Source organism: Bombyx mori, chromosome 23 (genome assembly GCF_030269925.1).
Source record: "Bombyx mori chromosome 23, ASM3026992v2".
NCBI classification, from domain to species: domain Eukaryota; kingdom Metazoa; phylum Arthropoda; class Insecta; order Lepidoptera; family Bombycidae; genus Bombyx; species Bombyx mori.
In genome coordinates, this window is record NC_085129.1 from 15,417,257 (window position 1) to 15,445,152 (window position 27,896).

At 37.6% G+C, this 27,896-nt stretch overlaps 1 protein-coding gene and 1 long non-coding RNA gene across 8 annotated transcripts in view; one reads left to right on the plus strand and one right to left on the minus strand.

Moving 5' to 3' along the window:
* LOC101736018 (syntaxin-binding protein 5) overlaps positions 1 to 27,896 on the plus strand; it is a 235,842-nt gene that overhangs the window by 1,885 nt on the left and 206,061 nt on the right. The window lies entirely within an intron of this gene.
* On the minus strand, positions 22,969 to 27,863 carry LOC134201118 (uncharacterized). The gene is made up of 3 exons (XR_009976310.1): positions 27,652 to 27,863; positions 25,355 to 26,442; positions 22,969 to 24,568 (listed from the first exon to the last, which is right to left on the minus strand). It is a non-coding gene; the product is annotated as an uncharacterized LOC134201118 (long non-coding RNA).

The following is a 27,896-nucleotide window of genomic DNA, read 5'->3' on the forward strand; positions in this document are numbered from 1 at the left end:
TATCAGCTTGTTGAGTTTTCCACCGTTGATCTTTTCAGCGGGTCGCGATTCCGATCCGGTAGTAGATTAATTCGCAAAACAGTTGCTCTTGAGTTGTTAGGTCTCCTTCGGAGGCGCTCGAGCAGCTGTTAGCAAATCCCACCCCTTCTGGCTGAGCCTTTGCTCGCCCTCCTGTCCTGGTGAAACTGGAAAGGCCTCCGGGCCACCAGTAAATATTCATCATAATAAAAAGAAGCATTACTTTAACATACGCAAGACACGCACACACAACTTATAAATACCTAAAATTATAATCACCGAAAGTAGTAGTCGGCTAAAAGAGTGATTATCGAAATAGGAACATATTTAGCATTGAATGGATACACCGTGCCGGCGGTCCATATTGTTGCAGAGGGGTATACAAAGCATTATCCGTATTAAGGATCCATTCCCACTTAGTTTCACTCATTTCACTGTCCGCTATATTATAAGCAAATTTGATTAGCTCCTTCTAATACTGTGGTATCTATACTTATATATAAATCTACAGTGGTTTTTACGGATGTTCCGTTATAACTACTGAATCATGCATCCAATTGACTTGAAACTTGGTATCCATATAGAAAATACATGTACTTAATGGATAGGCTAATATTTATATGAGTGTTAGATTCCCTACACTACTTGCGGGGGCGTTAATGATGAAAATCTTTGTGGGGGTGAGAAATAATAATGATCATTTGAAATGCCCAGCGAAGCGGACGGGTACAGCTAGTCTCGTTATAAAACAGAATTAAGTATAAGGCGAAAATGAAGTAGTAATATACAAATTTATTTTGTTTATATCGTAATTTAACGTGTATAGTAAATACAGTACGTGCTATTATTCAAGGTTAGATGAACGTGTCAGCAATTTGTTTCGCGCAAACCGCAACTCACCTTGCTTTTTCTATACTCCGCTTTAAATATTTGTGCTATAAATGTGATATCTTCGGCTCTTCTGATAGGAAGATTAGATCCTATTGCAGAGTCTCTCACCGAACCATTTCGAATGCTTACCTCTACAGAGTTATTGCTCTGTTATTTCATTAAAGGTGTAGACGATGGTGAGACCTTAGAACTTATGTCTCAAGGTGGGTGGCGCATTGACGTTTTAGATGTCTATGGGCTCCAGTAACCACTTAACACCAGGTGGGCTGTGAGCTCGTCTACTAATCTAAGCAAAAAAAAAATTATTGCCTTTTTAAGCAGACGAGCATACGGCCCACCTGATGGTGAGTGGTTACCGTCGCCCATGGTCTCCAGCAATGCCAGGGGCAGAGCCAAGCCGCTGCCTACTGAAAATGAAGCAACGAAACTATGAACTAATGAACAATGAAATATTTCCACAATCTATGATTACAATTACATATAACAATTAAATCAGTATATGTAGTATACATGATATTAGTTCCCATGTCTATATTCTAGGTTTTTTACCTTGATATCCTACTAACGGAATTCAGGTTCAGGAAAATATGGTCGGAGTCTTATAAATGTCAGAATCCAGTCCTAATGACAGATATTTATGTATGTATCTAAGCATTAAAAAAAATTATGTATGTTCTAATAATGTAGGTATTCACGCGACTGTCCCGCCTACCCCCGGCTATCAGTAACGTGTGATAACGTAGGAATTTTAAACGCTGCATAGAGACCTGAACATACCAGCCATTCTATTATATTTGAATATGTATTTTAGTTGTCGAAAGCTTATGATTATTTTAATCAATAAATGTTTGAATTTTAAAGCAAATTCATTGGTTGTGATACTGGTACTGTCGTGCATCTATTACTGCCGCAAGGAAGCCATTTTTTTCCAGTTGTCGAAACGGACAACCTTTGTAAAAAAAAAAAAAAGTGTGTGTGTCCGCTCCGACGCACGACTGGAGTTTACTGGATATAAAAAATTAAACGAAACAATACGAGAAATAGTTCTATATTACGACAACACGATACACTACAGATTATTAACAAATTAACGAGACACAAAACAAACGACTAACAAATATATGAAAATACAATAATGAGAGAAACGCGCGATCAGTACGAGGCTTTGTGGCGGACTGCCGGCGCAGCAGCCCGGCGTCACCTGCGATAACGCGGCCGCGCGTTGGCTCCTGATTGGCGCGCGCACGCATCACGCAATCAGGAGCCAATCAGGCGCATAACGCATTTCGTGTGACATGCTAGTACGATTTTGGTCCCCATAATTTTCATACCCCGGGCCTATATATGTAAATCGATTCTAAAGGAGTAAACTCCAAAAATGAGATTTCTGCCCCATGTCTCAACGTTCTGATGGTTAATATTTAAAACCAGGTGGTTAGTTAGGTCTTCTGCTTTTCGAGAACAAATAAAACAACAAAGAGTACGGCGCACGTCGTCTATTTGCACGTACATACACCTTGGCCAAGAATTCTGGAGTAGCACTGTATTTCAATACTGATTAACCTTTATTTCATTTTCAATAACATGGCTGATGGTTGCGTGTCGACCGACAGCGTATTCCTCGTAGGCTTCTACAACAAAATGTGTACGAAATAAATAGTCCCTCTTAAAATAAGGACATTTATAGAAACTTCCAGTATAACAGTGGAAAGCTTTCGCAACTTTATCGTTTCAATCTTAATTTTCTAAATTAGGTGAGGAAACTAATTTACGGCGGGTCTTACTTTCTTCTGCAAAAACGTCCGCTCAAATGTAACGAGTCTTATTTGAAAACATTTTAATCCCCTCATTTCCATTTAAAACTTGATTTATATTGTTCGTAACTTGTTTTTGAGTTTGGTGTCGGGACCCAAATGTAACAAAAGAAGTTCTTATTTTATTGGAAGACAGACATAGATGCCCATTGGTGTTAATACCGCCGCCTTAGCAGGCTGAAGCCTTGGTTGCATTGTAATTGTAGTTTTATCTTTCAAACCAGAACCCGGCGGTAATTAGACAGTTGTACGGGCTTGCAACACGCTCTAAAACTTGCAAGCGAAACTTCTATGTCGTTTAGCATAAAGCTGTGGCGTAATTTTACGAATTCGACTACCGTAAATACTATCTACGTATTGCGTTATTTTTAGGAAAAAACTGATAATGCGAGAGATATGAGGCTGATAAATGTTTCGACCAGTCGACTGCCAGTTATAGATGAAGTTTATAGCAAGGTTAATTCTCGTAATGCAGTAGTTTTTTTTTGTTTTTGGTGGTAATGGTTAACGTTTTCAGCAATGCGTTTGAGTCCAAATAGGGTGGCAAATGTGAGGTGTAACTACATTCCGCGTTACGCGTACATTAATGTCCTACAGAACCACAGAAAATATGGTCCATGTACATACATACATACATATGTTCCAAGTCGGGAATTTTTTAATTTTATCGCTGTAGTTGCATTGCTGATGACCTCAAGGGTTTTCATCCCTTAGATATCACAAAGTGAGTCACATCACTTTGAGGTACGATGACGCAAACTTTAATGTTTGGGTACCAAGTTAAATTTAGTGGCTGTCAGCTCGTCTAAGTATTAAACGCAAACCCATTTAATTAAATATATTGAATATGCAATGTTTATTTAAAATACACATTGTTTGAGATAATTCATTTTCTTTTACCATCGCATTGCCGCTCCCAGAGTGGAGTTCATCCATACTGTCTGGAACCGCTGCGTTCATCCACAGTGCGGTTCCAAATATCTCTTCAGCCACGGACTGTCCGGATTTGGAACGAAATCCCCTCCAAGCTGTGTCTCTATGCCTATGACATGTCCTTCTTCAGGCAAGGTTTGAGAAAAGTCCTTAGCGCCGGGCAGTGGCTTGGCTGTGTCATCGGTATCGCTTATGTCCATGAGCGATGGTGACTCTTCATCTCGTGTGACAAAGGCAATAAAAACAAATTATGTGTGCGTGTGTGTTCATTATTTTTTACTTTTATCGGTATTTTGGTAGGTAAAGCCAGTTTGTGTTACTCAATCGACGAGTAGTCGACCCTAGGCACTCCACTATAGAATGTTAGATCAATAATAGGTAACACATAGTATTTTGATGTTCAGCAAGGGCCGTAAAAGCGAAGTAATGTCGTTAGAGTCATAACGTTTGTGTTAATGCGTTCTGATGTAACCGGTGACATCATCGATCGTTAACACTGCTTAACATGTGAATTGATGAATTTATGATTTACGAAGTCATGAGAGTACATTAATGGTTTTCCATTAATTTTAGGGTGTTCGATCGCAGAAGTATGTCAGCCATTATTGATGGGTTAGTTTGTCTGCGATGATGTTGACTGGTGTTCAGCTGGGTATGTCGTGCGGCTGACACTTCATAAGCACTGTAAACCTTTTTGACACTCATGATTTTCGCTCATGATTTTTTATTTGTTGATGATTGATTGTTCCTGAGTGAAATTTTGAATAAAAATGGAAAATCATTCACCAAAATCTTGTAGTTCCACTAGAGGCTAGCTGTCGCAATCTTAATTGAAGTTGCAATGGAACTTTAGATTTATAAATTTGACTCGTTTGAAGCCGCCCTTCAATTCGATTATAGTAACTACGAGTAGTAGTACGTACATATGACGTTGGTGGCACTTGAGACCTTTCATCAAAACGATGTGTTTTAATTCTACATTTACGAATAGTCACAGCTAATCATTTGAATGTTCCTAGTGATGACATCACGTTTGTGAGATATACCAGCCAATTATTATATTGTCATCTACTGTATTATCACGTCTGTGATTTTTAGACTTAATGGACTTCGCGTTTCGTAGTGAGTGGAATGTAATATGTCAGTCACCGACAAAAACAGGTTGTTCAGGAATTCAGAAACTTGTTTTATAAAAATCATGATTCCGTATAGAACATTAACTAGCGTATACGGTATGTCCTTTCCGTGCACGATAGGTGTGTGCCAATTCCTGATGTGGAAGTGGAATGTTCCTTATGGGACTATGCGGAGGGGTACCCTAACCGGGAAAAAACGTCCGTAACATAAGGTTTTATGTTTGTTACCTCATAACTTTTGACTAGGCGAATCGATTTTGATGATTCTTTTTTTATTAGAAAGCTGACGCTTTTTCTATGGTCTCATTTCAATTTAGTCCAGTTCTGATAATGGTATCCATGATAAAACCATATAAGCCTTAAATTTGCATTAAGTACGTGCGCGACAAATAGATAAATAACTCAATATCACGCCAACCGATTTCGATGATTATTGTTTTTAGTGATACCCGAATAATTATTTTCTTTATACCTCGAATAGAACTTAAAATTAATATTTTTATAATTAGGAACTTCGTTCCTATCCGGTGTCTCACGACACCACACATCTTTTTTTTTAGGTCAGCTGATAAAACATCTATTTGGCACTCTCGTCTTATTAGTGAAACGATGTCGTAATTTAACATATTTAGTTATAATTCAATCAATTATGTTAAAAGCATCGATGTGCCGCTTGATTCAATAAGCGGACAATGCATATACTCAAATTACGTCGATCAATGCAGGACGAAACGTCAATAGAATTTGCCGTTTGTGTTTCTGTATAAGGAAATTGCAACATGGAGTATTTGTAGACCTATCACAACCATAATATAACCATAATATAAACAACAACCAAATAGCGGAGGAACTGGGGATACCTATCAGCGACGCACTCCACCGGGCTGCAGGGCGGGATCGATGGAGACAGTTGGTTGACGAAATCGGACGGAGTCACGATCCTCAGCAGTGAGGAACCGATCGAAGAGAGAGAGAGATCACAAAAATTATTTACAGTTAGTTAATGAAGTATTAGGAATGGTAAAACCGTGGTGTATTTTTCAGTTGTGTTCGAAAGTAGTTGCTAATGGGAACTACAAGATACTTTGTAACTATTAGTAGGCGACAATTAAGTAGTATAGTTTAGATATTTCTTACTCTTCATACTCTTTAGTTTTTTAATGATCAGTAGCAAATCAATCATGTTATTTTATTTCAAGAATGTCAATGTAATATAACGTTATCTTTATGTTGATATTTTTAATGTTTAGCATAGTCGAACACGCGATAAAGTTTATTTTATTCTTCTTTTCTTCATATGTATATCGCTAGCTAGCTATAACACCGCACATAAGCCTGTGTATTCTTATAAAACATTTCAATAAATATAAAAGTCTTATAAAAAGTCGCAACAACTACATAACATAGAAAGAATTTCCCGAAATGTTGCGTAGTTAATAGAAAAAAGTTGAAGAGTTTTCGTGGCAAACGCTTGTATGACGATCAAGTGACAACACGTTGTTAAGAAACACGAGCTTTATTGGCACGATAAGCCGTGCAATTCTGCAAACATTCCAATTGTCTGTCGAAGCACTCGGCTATTACGATACGATATTATCTACGCACAGAGTAAGTAAGTACTGCGCAAAGGCTTTTCAGTCGTATGTAGGTAAAACATAGGTATTCGAAATTATATGTCGGTATAACTTGGCATCGGGAATTAGCGCTAAGATTACCCGACTGCGGCAGTATCAAAGAAGGCGATTTAAGCATGTAGTATAGGTTATTTTAGTATTAGCACCCACTGCCATCCGTTTTCAGACAAAATTGAAGTCACAATTTTGGTACAAAGGCTGCCCTACCGCTCAAACATGAATCTTTAATTGGTTAGCGGCTGAAAGATAGTCAGTTAAGTGGACTTGTAACTTGCCTAACCGCTAACAATTAAGTGAGAGACTAGGGTTCATCATTTAGGAAGTTTGGTAGGAAAACATTCCAGTACATTGCTATAAAGGACGCATGATAAAGAAGTAGTGAGTAGCTAGAGGACGCCAGGGCTCCGGGGACTACACTTAATGGGATGTAAATAATTATTAAACAAAAATCATTGACATTTTTATAATAATAATAATAATAAACATTTATTCCAAACATAAATTTACAAAAAATTAAACAAAAATTAAAAGAAACATAACGAGGCTTAGAAAGGGTTACCGGCTCAGCAATGCCTAACAGTATCGAGACAATCCGTACTGGGGCGCTGATCTTCCGCCGGCACCTGCGGAGAAACGTGCACACCAGCATCAGACCGACCAATCATTATCTGAGCTTAGAATAACAACAATAACTGCAACAACAACAATAAAAACAATGAAATACATATATCTATTAAATAATAATAAAAATACAATTGCAATGCACAATTACAGCACGGAATAGTTTTTTTGATAGCAGCGTGTTCGCAACGCGTCCCAAATTAACGAATTCTCAAACAAATTCACGCGCTACGTACGAGTATCAATGAAAGTCATTATCTCGGGCTCGCTCGGCCAGAGATAAGTAATTACAGAGAGAATTGGATTTGTCTATTGTTATCTCGTCTGCTTTGTGCGGTGACTCATTTAATTAAGTAAACACGCTGTCTCTCCGCACGGTTTTCGTATTTGCACTTCAAAATTTGTATTTCTAGTCCAAGGCCTGAAGAACCTTCATTCATGGATGTTCTAATTTCATTAATGAATTGTTTGATGTTTTTACGGGTTTGGAATGTTATGAGAAAATGCGGGCTATCATCGTGAGTACTGACAGTCCAGTTATAATAACTGCTTCTAGCCCACAAACCGCTTTGTAAAACTGCTTCTCAGCAGACATGGGATGGCGGAACTCGTGCACGCTCACGATATGCCCTACGTCCAGGTCTGGGTGTGGTTCGCGAAGCCAAATTCCGTTTTATCTAGGGCAGCCGTGTGATGTGCTCTATTTGGCGGGGTTTGGTAAGTAGCAGCTTAATTAAGACAGATATTTTTGTGATATAAGTGGACACATGACGCTCGCAATCTCGTCTCTCCAATATCGACTCATTTGCAAAGTTCAATATAAATTCTAAGAAAAGATTGAACCTCTAAATTGAAAGCTGTAAAATGTTAACCGTAAGATAAACAAATGAAACATTAAAATTGTCGTTATAAATAAATTAATGTAAAATTTTATTTCGTACATTAAAAATTACAAGGAGGTATTTATTTTATCTACCATAATATTCAGTACGAATAATGCTATTAGCTAAATGTCGATAAGACGACTTAGTAAACTAGAATAGTACATATATTATGTATATCGTATAATGAAATTCACTTATTTGTCCGCTGCTAACATAATTATTCAATTTGAGGCATCGATAAAGTAGGTCAATTTGTTCGACAAATTAATCTCTGTCAGTGGACGGGCTGTAGGGGGGTGGTTGTCGTCGGTCCGCAAAGAGATTTGGCAGGACTTAACTAGAATATTCTAGCGTTTGTAACTTCAAAGGAATTCATCTATTCTTTATTAGGAGATTAACTGACTTTGAATCGACGTATTAGGTACGACGCTCGGTCTAAGCTTGTAATTATGAACATCGATTTAGGGCAGTAGTGTCTTCTATGCATATATTTATATTATCTATTTAGGAAAAGAAAAGAGAAGAAAGCATTATGCGTTTAAGACTGAATTGTACAATAGCCGTGATTACAATGAAACTGCGATTTCAAGAACATGGCTTGTCGAGATATGCCGATAAAAAAATGTAGGTAGTGTAACTTTTATCTTTTCTTTGATATATTTCGTCTTTCTTTGGCATCCTTACAGTCCTCGGCTTCCACAGTTGATTATCCCGAAATCATATTTTCTCGTTTTCTTAAAGAAGCCGACAGAGGTTAGTATTTTCCTCTTACAACAAACGGGAATAAGGAATTACTTTCTTTGCCAGAACGTCGATTGTAATCGAAATGATATCACGAATTCTATAAAGAAATTTCGTTTGTTTTGTTAACTCGTATTTTTTGTAAATAGAATATTGAACAAGCTGAGCTATATATGAGTCGTCTATTATCAAAGGTGGCAATCTGTGCATTTGGAAAAAAAAATGTTATTGATATGTCAATACAGATTGATTTGAATATAATCGTCTCCTTCAAAGAATACGGTTCAAAACCCGCATTAAATAAAGGTTAATAGTTAACCTGTTATTTATCTAAGATGTCGTTCCGAAGAGTTTTGTGACTGCCAATGGAATACAAAGTCAATAATTAGTTTTTCTGATTTACCAATAATTATCCAAAAGTCAGATTGCCGGCTTTGATAATAGTCGACTCATATATATATTTGTTTGCGGTTGCTAGACGAGCTCTCTGCCCATTTAGAGTTAAGTAGTTAGCGCAACCTGGGACGTCACAACGTGACTGAAACTAGCTACTTTGAGTGGCGCAAATCGCAATTGTAATGTACGAGTATAACTAATCTCTTTGAATAAAAATGCAGGACTGTGTCGCGTATGAAACCGACAGGATTGTGGTAGCTATTCGTGTGTGATTCCCAAATAATTGAGAAAAAAGAATAGGTCACTTATCTTTACAATTTTATCAATATTGTAAAGGCAAATGTGGGTTTTATCTGTGAACGTGATATTGTTCAGAATTATTGAGTCAGTGGCGTCAGTCTTGCATTAAATATCGATTAGGTAGGTATGTAAAGTAGGTGATTTTCTAACAGCAACTTATGGTTTCTTTAGGACAATCACGTCTGATCGCGCAACCTAGTGACAAACTTCAGATAAATTATTATGGATTAAATCGCAAGCGTGTCTCAATCGTTTGCCTCTCAATACAAATATGAAACGATACGACCGACGGTTGGCACAAATGATTTTTAAATTCAATTACTGGTAACACTGTTAGTACATTAGAAATAATGAACTTTTTCTTTTACGTGATAGAAATAGACAGTGACGGCGGTACCAACTCGTGAAGGTTTCCAACAAACTCCAACGGAATTGATGACGGAAATTATTTGGTCATTTAAACGAAACGCATTCTTTTGAGTCTTAATGCGATAATAAAAATTACAGCTACAATGTAAATTACAGTTAGAAACCGGTATTCGTGCGTTTAATGTGTTACCTAATTAGCAGATACTGATGAAAGATTTCGGGCGAAGATAAATAGCGTAACCGAATTTTTATAAAGCACTAGCTGACCCGGCAAACATTGTTTTGCCATATATAAGATTTCTAGGGAATTTCTAGTGTAGAAAAAAAAACTAACTTATTGTAAGTGTGTAAGGATGTGGTAAATGAGTGAAAGAGGTATGTAGTGCTGTGAACGATGAGGGAATATATAATAAAAATAACAAAACCTCATTCAACCACATAATACCTCATTATAACAAAAAAATAAAATGTCCAAATAAAAAAAATATGTTAGGGGTGGACAACCCTAATCACTTAGGGGTATGAAAAATAGATAGTAGCCGATTCTCAGGCTTACTGAATATGCATAAAAAATTTCATGAGAATCGGTCAAGCGGTTTCGGAGGAGTATGGGAACGAACATTGTGACACGAGAATTTTATATATTAGATATCTTTAATCACATTCTAGATTACGAATAAGTGAGAAATATACAATAGAAAAAATATGATGACAGAACAATAGCGGAAAAAAAGCAGATAATTGTATTAGATGAGATGCATAGATTATGTTAATTCAGTCGTATTTTCCCGCGCGATGACATCATACTGTCTTTGCCGCGTCCGCGCGCGCCATGCATCGCATGTAGCTTCCGATTGATATTAATTATCGTTGACCGATAAGTGTTAATGAAATAACTGCTAATTTGATTTAACGGCCAATGATCTACGCTTCTGAGTCGTTCATTACTATCTAGTTGTACTCCGGTCGGTGCTACCTGGGTATATAACGTTACTAAGAAATCGTGTGGTGTGGTCTCCTTACAGCTTATATTGTCAATGTGAGTGCACCAGCATCGGGTAGACTGTTAATTAAACTGCGTTTTACTTACTAAATTAGTATGTCTAATAAATAGCATTAAAACGTTTTTATTGAGTACAAAATTATTATTTTTTTCATGTTGTCAAAGGCAAAGGTTTCCTACAAATTTAAACGGCTAAATTCTATTATTTTACAAACCAGATTAATGATAATAACCATAACCTACAAACGAAATTACATTCAGAATACAATAAAATGAAATATCCGTCGCTTATATTCATAATTAATAGGAAGTGCGTGCCTGGAATACAATTATGTTGATTCTCTCATCTCACTTGTGTCTGTCTGTAAACGGGTCATATATTGCGTATTGTCTGTGCCGCTCCGGACAATGCAGCCAACGTACGATTTATGAATACTAATTTGTAAACGGAATCGCTATAAACTAAACGTTAGTTTAATAAAATATATTGAAGGCTCTTTATATTCAATACAAGATTGATCGCTCCCGTAACTTGATTATCCGACTATGGCAAAGGAAACTTTTGCAGGATATTTGATGGGTAGATGTAATTTAAGTAAATATGTAGTGTACGTAAATCTAACTTAAAATATAAAATAGGACCTTTTTCCTCGAATCTGTTCGTAGTGTTAATGTATCTAACTATGCCAAACATTTTTCTATTGATAATTATTTTTCTGTTTTCCACGTAGGTATGTGTTGGTTCCGCTAATAATAATAATTACAGAAATGTAAAATAAAATCGTTTTTTGGAATCATATTATTTGCCAACGTAATATTTAAGAATCGATGATACTTTTACTCAAGCGACACGTGGGCGGATAGGTCTTGGCATTTCGTAAGAAGGGAGCTCAAGCTATCTGTGATATATCGCGAGAGGGTGTGGCCCACTGGCATGACCTTTCTACTTTTAGTGACATATGGGCAAACGGCTGACGAGCTCAGGGCGTATCTAGTATTAAAAGATTTCCTTCCATATACATGACATATGTATATATCCGTCCAATAAGGTCGACATCGCCTAATAATCTTGTTAGATTTCATTTCACAAAAAGTCGTTGCTAAGCACGCATCACGAAGGAATTTCACAAATTAAATTTTTGTAGGATAACTAGTTTTTGTTATTGTAAATTTTGCAATTCCTCCTCCTCCTCCCGTCGTTTTCCTCATTACTGAGGGTCGTGACTCCCCCGCTGCATCAGTTTCTTACGTGCGATTTCCCTCCATCTGCTGCGACCCTTAGCTTCATGAAGGGCATTGTGGAAGTTGATGTTTAGAGAAGATCGTATTTGGTCTGACCATCTCATGGGACTGCGTCCTCTGGGACGTTTGCCATCTACCTTTCCTGTCACCATCAACTGTTCTAGATTGTGACCCTCTTTACGAGCAATATGTCCGAAGAATTCCAGCACGCTACGAAGGCATATAGTGGAAAGTCTAGTTGATATGAAGCTCTCTCAGAATAGACACGTTGGTGCGAAAGGCGGTCGATGGAATCCGTAGAATTTTTCTCCAGCATCATATTTCAAAGGCGAAATTCAAATTTTACAATTAAATGTAGTTAGTTCTATACAGAGTAATCGCAAATTTGAAGTGAGATTTCAAGTGCCGCCCTAAACAGCAAATGAGCGGACGTTTCTCGAAGATCATTAATCCAAAGAGATCCTCTTCACTTAGGTACTGTAGGTACTTTGAATTTCGATCATAATATAATCACTGAGGCACCTTCTGATTGAAAGGCAATCTTTCAGTGTTGAATATAGTATATTCATATTTTTTTGTATTATTTCGATAAAGTATTACGCATATAAATACCTAATGTTACAGATTGTGCGTCTGGCTATCTATTCCATGGAATTTTGTAGAATTTGGGAATATTCTACTTTGATAGCACAGAATATATAATGCAATAGTTAAATAGATGACCTAATTATTAATGCGATTCTGTATTTTTGTATGTGTGTCGTATATGTGTATATAATGTTAGACATATTTAAAGCAACTGTTACGGTTTAATCTCGCCTTTATTATTTCCATCGTCTCAAGTACTTTCCAGTTTTGAAGTTCACAGTTCACAGACGGGCCAAGTGCTATTAATTTCTAAGACTAAGACTTGGTGCTATTTGTCGACAATCGAACATTATGAAATGACAATTGACATTTATTGACATTAGGTTTCTTGCAATGTATGATATTGGATCGCTGTTAAAGATAACAAATTTTGGTACACTGAAGCAAAATGTGAGCAGTTGAACGTAGTGTATGTCAAGTTAAGATTTCATTTCATTTTTAAGGGTTGATCTTCAAAAATAATTGTTGATGCGTAAGCATTTCCTTGACTTGTTTTGAAATGGCGAATTACGAATGGCCTTAATTGTCATAACTAGAAAATAATTATTAAACTTGTTTAACTTCTTTTTATCCTTAATTTACTTCTTCCTTTTTATCTTCCTCGTTTCCTTTAAATTTAAAAAATACATCGTTTTGGGAAAGTGTTCATCTTTATGTACTTGTGTCTCAGTAATGTTATCTATCTGTTTATACTAATACGTGAAGCAAAAAAATTGTACTCTTTTTACCAAAATTGCGGAGGAGAAAATTGTTAATATTTTTTTAATTATACATATAAAATATATGAAATCAATTAAAAAAAAATACACACACTACTATATATTTTTACACAACACACACACACACACATATATATTTTATATACTTTTTCTAACTGTTGTTATTGCTTCTTCTGGGAGATCACTAGTACTCTTTAAAGTACTCATCATCATCATTATCCTGCCCTTCCAGCTACCTGGGGTCGGCGCAACATGTTTTCTCCTTCCATACTCTTCTATCATATACCATTTCTTCGCTCACTCCCCTCTTACCCATATCGTCTTTCACGCAATCCATCCATTATTTCTTAGGTCTACTTCTTCCTCTATATTCTTCCACATTCATAGTTAACATTTTCTTACCAACCTCATTTTCATTTCGTCTCATCACATACCATCCCAAACGCGCACTTCTCAGCTTCTCTGTCACAGGTGACACTTTCAGACTTCCTCTAACATATTCATTCCGTATTCTATCCATTCTCGTTACTCCACACATCCATCGCAACATTCGCATCTCTGCTGCATGCAATCGCCTTTCATCTCTTTAAAGTACTATTTTCCGCAAATCTGTTGGAGTTTTAATAAATATTTAAAAAAACAAATAAAAATATTCTACAAATCTGAGCAATGTAACGTGCGTGTTGTACCGCATTAACCTATATTCAGCTCAGCACGGTAACACATTTGGTTAAGTTAAAGATAACGCGTCACTTCTAACTACTAACTAGGAAATTTTGAAATAGCTTTGAGCAAGATTATAAGTATTGCCCAATGAATCCGTGCCTTGAAGGTCGAGATCGTACTAATGTGTAATCAGATGTTGTGGGGCGTCGTCAAAAATAAAATGTGTTTTTAATACATTCACACCTCGCGGTACCATATGCGAATTAAGTCCTACCATTTAAAAACATTATTCGAAAGATCCTTCCTTAGCCCTAAGCATCCGTGAACACTGTAAATTACTCAAAATATTCCTGGTATATTACTGGTGGTAGAACGTCTTGAGTCCGCACGTGTAAGTACCACTGGTTGAAATCGCGCTTTTCACTTTATCCACTTTTGTAAGTCGAGGCTATAATTAAATTGAAATCTTCAGCACCCTCTCGAATGGAAGCGCAGAATTATTTAATATAATAGAATAGAATTACTTAATAGAGTAGAGTTACTTAATACTCTTTTACTGGTGGTAGGACCTCTTGTGAGTCCGCACGGGTAGGTACCACCACACTGCCTACTTCTGCCGTGAAGCAGTAATGCGTTTCAGTTTGAAGGGTAGAGCAGCCGTTGTATTGTTAAAACGGAGAGAAAGTTACTTTACTAACTTATACTAGTACTAGTTAGGTTTCGAAGTAGGTGACGGTATTTACGTCGTAGATGTCTATGGGCTCTGGTGACCACTTAACACTAGGTAGCCCATGAGCTCGTCCACTCATCTGAGCAATAAATTAAAAACAAATTAACAAAAAGCTGCCCAACGCTTGCAGATGATTACTTCGTAGGCCTACTTTCGGCCCACCATGACCACTGCTGGACTACAAGCGCTGACGTCATCATCTGCAAGCAACTTATCGCAGTATTAATGATCAGTAGTAATGTCTTCATTTAGTCGTTTGGGTCACGGCCGGGTCGCTGGCACCGGTCCACGCACGACTGCCAACTAGAGCACTCTACTTTATCTACGACCTTCCGTTTAAAGAGCTATCCGTTATTAATCATGGCGACATTCTGTTGTTTTTAATATGGCAACATTAGAGAACCTGAATTTCTATTTCGGCCTATGGAATTTTATTCGGATTAATTTATTTAAAACTAAACATGTTGTACTGTGGTTTTTTTAATTGGCAAGTGCCCGGCGTGTATTTTAATCAGAACACTACAATCTTGTGAAGCGAGTCGAAATATTTTATCGATTTGGTAAAAGCACCATGCTAATGAGCAGCGGCGTATTTTAGGATTCAGTGCCTTGGGCCTATAAGGTTTGCCACCCTGTAAATTTATGGAAAAAAAAATCAACTTTTCATTACTAAATGAAGTCCTGCAGTGTCCTGTTGTAGGCTGGAAATTAGAGTGATAAATGAATAAACTAAAGTTAATTTGATCTTACAAGCAAACGAGTTTTAGTTGAATAGGTAGATTTTTATTTATTTGAACTTCAGGCTCGTAAAGTCAAAACAAAACTGAGCTTGAGGTGGTACGGTCTGCTCCGCCTCTCGGGGCCAGCTAATGAGTCGTTACGAATCAAAATCCCTGCCTATCTTATTGGTGATCAGGGCATATCAGCGGAGATAGATCCACGAGCTACCTAGGTAAACCTCATTCTTGTTTGCTAAAAATAATTTGAACTAAACCTTGTAAATAATAATACCCAGTAGTGAAATACGTCTAGGTTCAATTAATAACTAAAATAAGGGAAATGACTATATGAAAGAAGATGTTCAAAAGTCTGAGGACGTGTTCTTGTTTGCTAAACATAATTTGAACTAAACTTTGTAAATAATAATACCCAGTAGTGAAATACGTCTAGGTTCAATTAATAACTAAAATAAGGGAAATGACTATATGAAAGAAGATGTTCAAAAATCTGAAGACGTGTTTGAGCCTGAGTACAAGGTCTGCAGATGTCTGTTCCGCGCAGCTGTGGCCCGAGGCCTTCTGTAGGACGATGGCACCTTCAAGAATATGAAATTATTTAACTAAATCCAAACCACACACGAGTTTTTTTTTTAATTGCTTAGATGGGTGGACGAGCTCGCAGCCTACCTGGTGTTAAGTGGTTACTGGAGCCCATAGACATCAACAACGTAAATGCCGCCACCCACCTTGTGATATTATAAGTTCTAAGGTCTCAGTATAGTTACAACGTCTGCCCCAGCCTTCAAGCCGAAACGCATTACTGCTTCACGGCAGAAATAGGCAGGATGGTGGTACCTATACGTGCAGACTCAAGACATTAAGTAATATACCAGTAATATTTTGAGTAAGATACAGTGCTCACGGATGCTTAGGGCTAAGGATCTTTCAAATGTTTTTAAATGGTAGGGCTTAATTTGCATATTGTACCGCGAGGCGTGGGAGTATTAAAACACATTTTATTTTACCTACCTACTACCTAAGTGATACCTACCCGTACGAACTCACAAGAGGTCCTACCACTAGTAATTACGTAAACTATAATTTTGCGGGTTTGATTTTTATTACACGATGTTATTCTTTCACCGTGGAAGTCAATCGTGAACATTTGTTAAGTACGTTTTTCATTGGAAAAATTGGTACCCGCCTGCGGTATTCGAACACCGGTGCATCGCCAAATACGAATGCACCGGACGTCTTATCCTTTAGGCCACGACGACTTCAAACTCTTTCTACTTCCCTACTACCCTGTCTATTTCTACCGCGGGAAATTTATGCGGCCTGGTTCGAACAGACTATATAATAATAAAGCCTTTTATTCAGACAGCAGATATACTATTATGTTCCTGCACTTATATTGATACAATATATGAATTTTACAAAATTAAAATAGTTCACGTGTTTGGTATTTCCAGTTGGTAAAGGCCTCCTCTAATCTACTCCATTCCGATCTCTCTCTGGCTATCTTACTCCATGTTATGCCTGCAACCTGCCTGATATAATCGTCCCATCTTTTTTGTTGTCTGCCTCTTTTCCTCTTGCCTTCCCTTGGGTACCGATGTGCAGTTATTTTGCTCCATTTTTCCTTTACTCTGACCATGTGTACCACCCTTTTCCATTTTAGCTTTTTTTTTAGGGCTACGTCTTGTAACTTAGTCATTTTCCTAATGTTAATGTTTCTTATTCTATCCTCCCTTTTTACTCCTATCATGCTTCTCTCCATTGTTCGTTGGTAAATAGCACTTTTATTGGTTATATTTTTTGAAACGAATGGAATTGAATTTTATTAGTAATGTTTTTTGGTTCAAACAGACTGCAGCTCTAAAAAAAAAAAGAAAAAAAAAATATCCAATCTTTTTGTGGAAAACTAACTAACCTTCCCGGTCCAATTTTCCCACAAAGCGACTGCTAAGTTGACCGTGTTATCGGTTTTGACATTGTGGGCTCCAATTAGATGTTTCCTTTGATCCGACGTTCCCCTGACTCCGGCTGACATGTATTCAGTTTCGTTCTAACTTTATCTCGTTCTGCGGCACCATTCAATGTAGATGTAGAAATATGTTCTTTCTTTTAAATTCTATCTATTTATCTTGTTTTTAAATAAGATACCACTTGAATTATAGGACAAATACCACAGGTTTTTTTCCTTTTTTCTTTCTTTTTTTGTTAGTGTTAAGTGGTCACTGGAGCCTATAGACTTCTACAACGTAAATGCGCCACCCATCTTGAGATATGTTCTAAGGTCTCAAGTATAGTTACAACGGCTGCCTCACCCTTCAAACCGAAACGCATTACTGCTTCACGGCAGAAATAGGCAGGGTGGTGGTACCTACTCGCGCGGACTCACAAGAGGTCCTACCAGTAAATAGTAACATGAAGTAATTTGTAACATAAAGTAGATAAGTTTTTTATCATCTGTTTTTGAACAACGTACAATTCAATTCTATTCAATTCAATGCTAGTGCGGCGAAGGACGGTCACGCAATTTTCGTTAATACTATGTTCTATGGATTTGCTTTATTTCAAATTGAAATCACGTAAATTGGAATGTGTTTTCACTAACGAGATTCTCCCTATATTGTCATTCTCATTGATATCAATTATGGCGGCCTCAAAAGATCCCCTCCCTGTATGTCAAGGTAAGTTAGTAAATATTGGCAATACAAAGAAGGTCCCATTAGTTAAGTGCACACTTATTTGCACGCGATTCTTAAACTATGCAATGATTCTTAAACAATATTGTTGCGTCACACACGACAATAATATACAGATAACTGATTACTATTGTAAGTAGACTATTCGGCTGATGATACGCAGGGCCCATAGAAGACGAAAAGCTCATGTCTATTTTGAGACGTCGCAGGGCTCGTGATGTATCTTTAATTTTTTCAAGACACGAAATAAATAAAAGGAAAAGTAACATCTCTGCACCTGGTCGTTTGGTGTTGTGTCGCGGCCATTTTATAAAATGGCGTCGCGTTTTAACAGCTGTTTGTATTTTTTGAAGGATCCGTACTAGAATCTAAAGCATTTATTTGTTAGTCACAAGCGGGAAAAAGTTGGAATGCTCAAGATTATCTCTTGATTAACCCTTTAACCATCATCTAGTTGATTGTTTTCAATAGGTTATTTTATTGTTCCTAATGTTTCCAAGCTTGCAAGCAAGCAAGCAATGCTTTGTGATTGAATTTCATGAAATTTACAATTTTCGAGGCTTAGAACGCTTGAGTTTACAATGAAATAATTATAGATTTATCTAAATAAAATTGCAATTCGATAAATTCTTCTCTCGATAAATTAAATTTTTAATTTATTTCCAAACTTTCCTTCCTTGCACCTTAACAAATTGCTAGTCTAAAATAACATTTTTATATCGTTTTAATACATAATGTAATCCGTTTATATTTAACGCTTAAAAGCGCAATCGCGTGTTAATTCAGACCTTGAAGTTGAATGTTGTCAGAGCACACTGTGACTGTGTGGGCTCGCGAGGATTTATACCACGAGGCTATCGTATGGCTATCGTACCATAGTGCAATTAATGATTTATATGCGCGGATATAGGCAGGCCTATGGCTTAACGAAAACGAATATGTAGGATACACAAATAGGAATTAAGATCTGGAGCACATAATAAGTTTTATTTTATTTTATTGCTTAGATGGGTGGACGAGCTCACAGCCCACCTGGTGTTAAGTGGTTACTGGAGCCCATGACATCCACAACGTAAATGCGCCACCCACCTTGAGATATAAGTTCTAAGGTCTCAAGTAAGTTACAAAGGCTGCCCCACCCTTCAAACCGAAACGCATTACTGCTTCACGGCAGAAATAGGCAGGGTGGTGGTACCCACCCGCGCGGACTCGCAAAAGGTCCTACCACCAGTTGGATGGATGTATTCGTGTCGTCTCGTGCATGAGCTCCCGTAAACTACTCAGCCGATAAGTCAAAATTCCTAATTACTATGAACAGAACTGAAAAAAACTTACTCAACCACCGGACTGTAACATTCGTGACATAATAACCCCATCGATTCAAGGCCTTAAACCGTCCTTGACACAAAAGACAAATTTGGCGTAACTCCAGTGACAATTCGTGAAGCATCGCCAAGACATTCCTTTCTTCGATATTGAGATTTTTTGAGGCGAATGACCTCATATCGGAAGTATTTCGGCCGTGACCTCGGCTGATAGATGTTTACGTTTGATTTTTTCTTTGTGTGATCTTTAAATGTACTCTTGTTTATGTTTGGGTATTATTGTACGTATTTCATAGAATTTTGGTTAACGTGCTGTGAGGCCGCACGGATTGAAACCTCAGCACAGAATATTCCTTTGGGACGAAAATATTCAGTCTTTTCTGGTGGTAGGAGGTGTTGTGAGTCCGCACGGGTAGGTACCACCACCCTGCCTGTTTCTGCCGTGAAGCAGTAATCCGTTTCGGTTTTAAGGGTGGAGCAGCCGTTGTACTGTAAAGAAATTACTTAAAAGTGACGTCAGGGGATGGGTGGCGGCATTTACATTGTACATGTATATGGACTCCGGTAACCACTTAACACGGGGTAGGCCGTGAGCTCATTCACGTATTAAAGCAAAAAAATTCTCAAGAATATAAGAAACATAGTAGTTTACCGCCGACGTTATGATATGAGCTCGTCATAGTAGGTGAAAGTAAACAACGATATTGCTGCTGTCCACGGGCAACAGTAATATTTATCTAATCGGTCCTATTACCGCCCGTCTCTAATGTATATATAAAAAGTATGAATGAACTATTTAAATTAATAATCCGAGTACGATAAATGTTAACACTGTTTTAATTAAGTCTAATTAATTTAATAGAACCGTTAACTTTTATCTTTATAACAATAGCGATAGTGTTTTTATATAATTTAAATTAAATACATTTAACGAAATGGAATTCAACAAACAAGACCATCACTGTTAAATCACTTTAACCACGGACATTCACCGTTTAACTTTGAGTGTGGACTGTTTTATAACAAACCCACATACATACACATACACACAAATTCTGGTATGGCCGCACTAGTAATGTCTCTGGTGCGGTTGGCGGCTGATACTCCGAGTGTGGAAGGAAATAGGTGATTACGGCCAACCAGGAAAAATTGTTGGCAAGAGCCATATACATCTTCATGACACCTAGAATATCGAAAACCACATATAATCCACATAGAAAAAATGTGGAGATTTTTCTTTCATCGTACCACTGATTCTTGTCTTTGGATTTTAGTGACATTTAAATTTACACAATGTGAATGGAAGAGTGTTCACAAATCGTTCATTAAAAGCGATGTTATGCTGGTATGGAACTTTGATTTTAAAGGTGTAGATTCATTATGTAAATATTAATATGCGTGCATATTTGTAGGATACTGTACTGACAACACATTGGGAGAAGTGTTGGAAGACTGTTTTGCTTAACGATCAAAATGTAGGAAACTTATGAGATGAATGAACAATAGTCTTCATAAATCAAAGATCCTTAAACAAATCAGACACGATAAAATCTGAAGGGCTAATCGCTCTCAATTAGTCTTGGGCATTAGTTAAATTTTGGCCTTTCATAATGGAAACAGATTAATAGCGACGCTGTTAGCTAAACCGCCGACCATTTGTATCAGTCATCTTACAGATGTTACATAAAATAGTAATTTGGAAATTAAGCATATTTTTCTTATTCAAGTGCATTTTAGAATGATCTTAAATAATTCTTAAAGAAAAATCAATAATATCAGCTGGGTCTTTTCTTCTTGACTGTACCCCACCATTCTTCTTTTTCATCGTTTCCTCACTGCTGAGGATCGCGACTACGTGTGACTTTTCTCCATAGTATTCGATCATGGGTGGCACGGACCACACGGACTAAGTACCATCAACCGCTCCTTTAACCATATGGGTATCATAATTATAAAAGTTTATTTTGTCTGAGATCTTCGAGAGAACGATAATCCTTGAATTTCCAAATAATGATATGAAGTATATGTGTAATATGAGTCGTCTGCTTCGAGTAAAGGACGAGGGAGGCGGTACCAGCAACACTAGAAGCTACACGTATCTTCTGATCAATAGATCGGGCAAACTATCATCGTGTAAGAACGTCTGGCCTGACATACGTTATCGAATTAACCCCACTCAAACTCAGAACGGTTGCAGACTAATTGAACAAGCTCTAGACCGTTAATTTAATAAATCAAACTATTATCGCGCGGTGTAATAAAGTAACTACATTTTTATGTGGGTAGATAGCGGGAGTGACATTGACATGCTTCATTATAGAGTAAACTTGTAGTGTGTAGGTAGGGTGTGTGAATGACATTAAAAATATAATTCAGGTACTCCTCCTCCGTGCGTCGTATTCCTCAGTGCTGAGGATCGTGACCTTTACGGAGCACTTTTGTTAGGACTATGTTCCTCCATTCACTCCTGTCCTCCGCGTAGTGGATAGCTGGATTCTAAAGTCGTCTTAATCTGATCGGACCAGCGCATGGGACTACGCCCCCTAGGCCTCTTTCCTTCCACTTTGCCGGTGATGAGAAGTCTTTCGAGATTTTCACCCTTTTTCCTCGCAACGTGACCGAAAAACTCTAAAATCCTACGTAGGCAAATGGTGGAATCTTCAGGAGACTTGAGAGTCTTGATTGATGCGTTTGTCCGGTATGCCGTTCAGGGAATCCGCAGCATTTTCCTCCAGCACCACATCTCAAACGCGTCGACCCGACTTCGATCAGCCTTCTTCAGGTACTGTATCAGGTATAATTCAAGACGCAGAACTAAGTTTTTTGAGCAGCTTAGATACATGTTGACAAACAAAAAAATTATATCACCATTAACTAAACGTTCTAATCCCTGTTATCATCGCGCGACCTTCCCACTTATCGGCTGGCTCTGACACTATTGCAACGAGTGGGTACAATTATTGAATTCATTTTTTAAATAATTTTTGCTCATTATCGCGGACAACATTGCTTTGCAGCAGAACTAAGTATAGCCATGATCCTGAACAGGCCTCTTGGTTGTGTCCGCCTCGCCCACCTGTTCTGGGGAAGTTGGGAAGGCTTTTAGGCCATCAAATACTCTTCTATGCTAAAATAAATCAATGTGGGTGTTCAATACACCTTTCTACCAGTTCTTTTTCATAGTTCCACTGACGTAAAATTTTTGGGGAGTAGTCAATATATTAGATGTACTGACTCTTATCGGAGCACATGACTGCTTAAACAAGCTCTACCAGTAATTACTGGGAAAACTAAAAACATTTTGTGACACTTCTGTTCGCCCGTGGGTTGTAGAAAGGATCCTCTGAGGAATTGGGACTAAATTTGGGTTGCCAGACAATAAGTAAATCGAGTTTTGTCAAATCGACGTGGGTGGATAGACTGTGGTGAACTAGGTTCTATAAGTAAACTCCAAATTAATAAACTGAATTGTTCCAAAGTCCATATTATCATTTGTTTTATATACACCTTTTTTATACCTCTAAATAATATTATACTTAGTATACATATAAATTAAAAAAAAAAATTCGGCAAAGACAATAATCTATAATATAATGTCTATAGATATTTTACTCGCACAGTATTTGCTTTTTGCACTAGGTTTCATCACTACGATTGATTCGGTCTTAGAAACAAAAATGACTTAATGATTGACCGACAATTAACTTATAGTGGAATCATTTTTCTTTTCCCCTTCTTATTCGCTAGTAGCCTAGGAGTCTATTCCAGCTAAGCCCGGACGGGTGGGTGAGCTCATGGGCTCAACCTAAGAGAATTTGCTAACACCAGCCCCAGTAGAAGTCGAAGTTTAGGAGTCGTCGTGGCCTAAAGGATAAGACGTCCGGTGCATTCGTATGAAGCGATGCACCGGTGTTCGAATCCCGCAGGCGGGTACCAATTTTTCTAATGAAATACGTACTCAACAAATGTTCACGATTGACTTCCATGGTGAAGGAATAACATCGTGTAATAAAAACCAAACCCGCAAAATTATAATTTGCGTAATCACTGGTGGTAGGACCTCTTGGGAGTCCGCACGGGTATGTACCACCACCCCGCCTATTTCCGCCGTGAAGCAGTAATGCGTTTCGGTTCGAAGGGTGGGGTAGCCGTTGTAACTATACTGAGACCTTGTAACTTATATCTCGAGGTGGGTGGCGCATTTACGTTGTAGATGTCTATGGGCTCCAGTAACCACTTAACACCAGGTGGGCTGTGAGCTCGTCCATCCATCTAAGCAATAAAAAAAAATAAAAAAAGTAAGAGCAGTGCTACACAGAATTTACCACCGGATCGGAACCGCGACCCACTGAGAATATCCGGCGAGAAACTCAGTGGGCTGATCATTTATCGGTTACCGAGATAACAATAACGTGTTCGAAACTTTGGATAATGTAAAGTGGGTTTCCCTCATATTACGTATGTACATTTGTAACCAGGACACATTCAATACCTTCCACCCGCCTTAGACATAAAATGTAAGTGTTTTGAATAAGATGATCCCCGACTACATTCGTTCTAGAGAATCACTTTGCATTACTCTTCAAACGTCGAACCATGAATCTTAATAGAATTTCCTTCTATTTCATGACTGAAGTTCGATATTCGCCTCCGATTTTGTTTCATTTATTATTATATTTATCAAGTTATCCGTTACTGGCATGACTAGTTAATGCTATGTTTCCCTGAGATTGATGTTTGCTGTAGCGACATCTGCCGACTAATGGAAGAGACACGAGTGCACCATTGAGCAATAAGTTTAAGGTTTTTCTAAAATGCTTTTCTAAATCATAGCATTCCGGCCGAGTGGTATATCGAGGACACATTGGATTGGCTGAAGATCTTTCTCTTGCAATTAAACGACGAAATTAATATACTGGCAGCCTGCGATTGAACCATTGGATTCCTGCAGCACCAGTGGACTCTCAACATCGACATCCACGTTGTCCTCACACCCACACCTCAACGCAGTCACCGCTATACAAAGTGGCTCGATCTCCGATCTCGGAGGGTCTCGCAGGGGGCGGGCCTAATTGGATTGAAACAAATATTATCACACTCGTTCGAGCCGGAACGTAAATGGCAAAAATACGTCGGAAGTGCTTCAAGACGTATTGACTCTTTCCCACTAAGAAATCGTTTACCGAACTTCCATGACACCTAAATATACTCCGGGATAGTGCTTATTTTTATTTTTTATTTTTTTATTGCTTAGATGAATGGAAGAGCTCACAACCCGATGTTAAGTGGTTACTGGAGCCCATAGACATCTACAACGTAAATACACCACCCACCTCGAGATATAAGTTCTAAGGTCTCAGTATAGTTACAACGGCTACCCCACCCTTCGAACCGAAACGCATTACTGCTTCACGGCGGAAATAGGCGGGGTGGTGGTACCTACCCGCGCGGACTCCCAAGAGGTCCTACCACCAGAATTTTTTTTTCCTTCGGACTCCCAAGAGGTCGTACCACCAGTGTTTAATGACAAAAAAAAACTGTAATAGGACAACACGAGTTATATAAGCTACCCAGATACCATTAACAAAATAGCCCAAAAAGTATTTATATCTATCAATCTGAGAAATTAGTAAAGGATTTATGAAATAACTAGAGCGGGCCCGCCAGATGTTGTCCTGTATACAAGTCTTAAATCCAATAATTTCAAATTTTTATTATAAAATATTTATTAATTATTATTCTTTTAGTGGACCGATTTGTGATCTAAGCCATCCAGGGCGCCACCCAGACGCATACAAAAAAAATCATTCAAATCGGTCCAGCCGCTTAGGAGTTCAGTGACATACATACGTACCGTAGAATTATATATATAAAGATTAAAACCATCACTCAATCACTATTTTAGGGAAATAATAATGATTAATGTCCTGAATCACTACATGAAATCTAAAAATGTTTACATTTTATCCGCTTTTGACGTCAAGCGAAACAGCAATTAGAAGTTATGATGTCATGTGAGTAATTTTTATATGTCAGTGTATAATCTATGGTTAGGCCGTTCGTTTTGGCTCCAAATGACGTCACACGTAATGAAGTAGTAGCGTTCACCATATTTTGCGCGGCAATAAATAATCCGGACTGGCTGCAGACCTACATAGCTAGGCAAGATGGATATCTTACCGAACCCTCAACGCCATTCGGTCTAAGCGTCATTCCGCTTAACCCTTTAACTGCCAGGCACTGGTGTCCTACACGGCGTACACTGAAGTAATTATGTCGATAAGACTCGATCCTATTGCGCGTTTCGATTGTGCCGAAAAATTACATACACTTCAATATGTTGTGATATAATGTTTAATAATACGTGAAGCAAAAACTTTGTACCCCTTTTTACGAAAATTGCGCGGACGGAGGAGTATGAAATTTTCCACGCTTATAGAGAATATAGAGAAGAAGTGCACAATGCTAATATTTTTTAAAAATAATGCATAAAAGATACATTAAATCAATAAAGAAAACATTACACACACTACATACCATGTATTTGACGCACACACGCATGCATACTATTTATTGTCAAACTTTTGTTCTTGACGTCTGTTGTCAAATTGAGAATAGATTAAATATTGTTTGTCTTTGTTAATATTTTTTATAGTGTAGTCATGGCGAAATTTGTGATTATAGAAGTATAAAATACAATCAAATAGTGTACAAACTTACAATTCCAATTAATTATAGACGAATTTCGACTACTGCGGGACCTCTAGTAATGTTTAATTGCACTCACAGGTTGCCTGGCTGGATTGGTTTGCTATTTTATCGCTTGGTAAGCATTCGAGTGATTAATGAATTTTGACGGTGACGTCTCGGAGGCGGCCCTCTAATTTATTCAACATTAGCAGCCTCCAACTTCGGTGTTTTTAAACATTATTCTTGGACAAACTGAAATCATTGCCATCGGTTCGCAATCGATTCTATTGTGTATTTTGAAAATTAAATTTCAGGATTTGTGTACTTATACTATATAATTAGAAATCACGACTCAAAATATTAAAAAAATATAATTAGAACGATACAAAATACAATTTTCAACAATTATTGATTTTAAATACTAATGACAAAATGTGGGTAACTAAGTTGACACGCGAATGTACAACGTCCGTCTATCCCTGGTGCTGAGATCAGAAAGAGGCCGTGAACGAGGCAATATGTTAGTGGTGTCCTCAACTCTCCTCTTCAACTCCGACCAGTCTGAAGTCGCTGCTGTATTACGTCAGCAGGCCACGCCCACTTCCTAGGTATTCTTTCCTTAGAATATACATTTTATTAATGCAAACCTCTTATAGGAACTTACTAACTTATCGCATTGTTGGAGAAATGCCCCTATATCGTTGAGCCCACAAAAAACATTTATTTGAAAATGGTGGCCTGCTGGTTGGATCTTTTCTGCATAATACCATTGAATTGTTGTTTATAGATTACCCTTATTGGGTCACTGGAACAGTACGGGTTTACGAGGTACGTCACGGAATCTCATCTTATCCAAACGGCTATGGTTTGTGTTACATTACGTTAAAGGAAAAAATTGTAGGAATTATTTGAGGTGTTAATGGTCACTCTTGACTTAATATGAGAATGTGAGTTTACAGGTAAAATAAGTGTGTTTAAGCATAGATCTATGAGAGAAGCACAAGATTCGAATTAATTTTAAACAAATCTTTATAATTTTACTAGCTGACCCGGCAGACTTCGTAGTGCCTCAATCTATAAATAATAGACGTAAAATTTGTATAAAATAAACTTAAAACAAATAAAAGGAATCCGTCCGACGGGGGACACATCAAAGGAAAAACAAAATTGTTATTTTTATTTAATTCCTAGTATTTTCATATTTATATACCTTTTAAACCTTCTCTGGACTTCCACAAATAATTCAAGATCAAAATTAGCCAAAACGGCCCAGCCGTTCTCGAGTTTTCGCGAGACTATCGAACAGCAATTAATTTTTATATATAGAGATAGAAGATAGATTAAAAATGGTTTTGAAGCTGAACGGTCGATTCGTTCGTTTGTCCTCTATTTTATGTATATATGATAACGGTTAATTCGTTTCTTGTCTACATTTTTTGGGAAGGAATTTAAAAATACTACCTGCCTTCAGTCACATTTGTCTTCGTTCTGTTTCTTTTCTTTGGTTTCTTTTCGAATCACCTGACAAGTCTCTGTCTTAGTCTATTCATACTTCAGTGGTCTATATTTAGCATCATACTTGAGTGATGTCAGTGATGTCTAGTCGTTGTAAGTCGTAGGTCCTGTCAAAGAGGTTGCACGCCACGACAGAAGCCGAAAAAAGAATAATTACTATTTTAACACAAACGAAGAGTAATAATAAATTT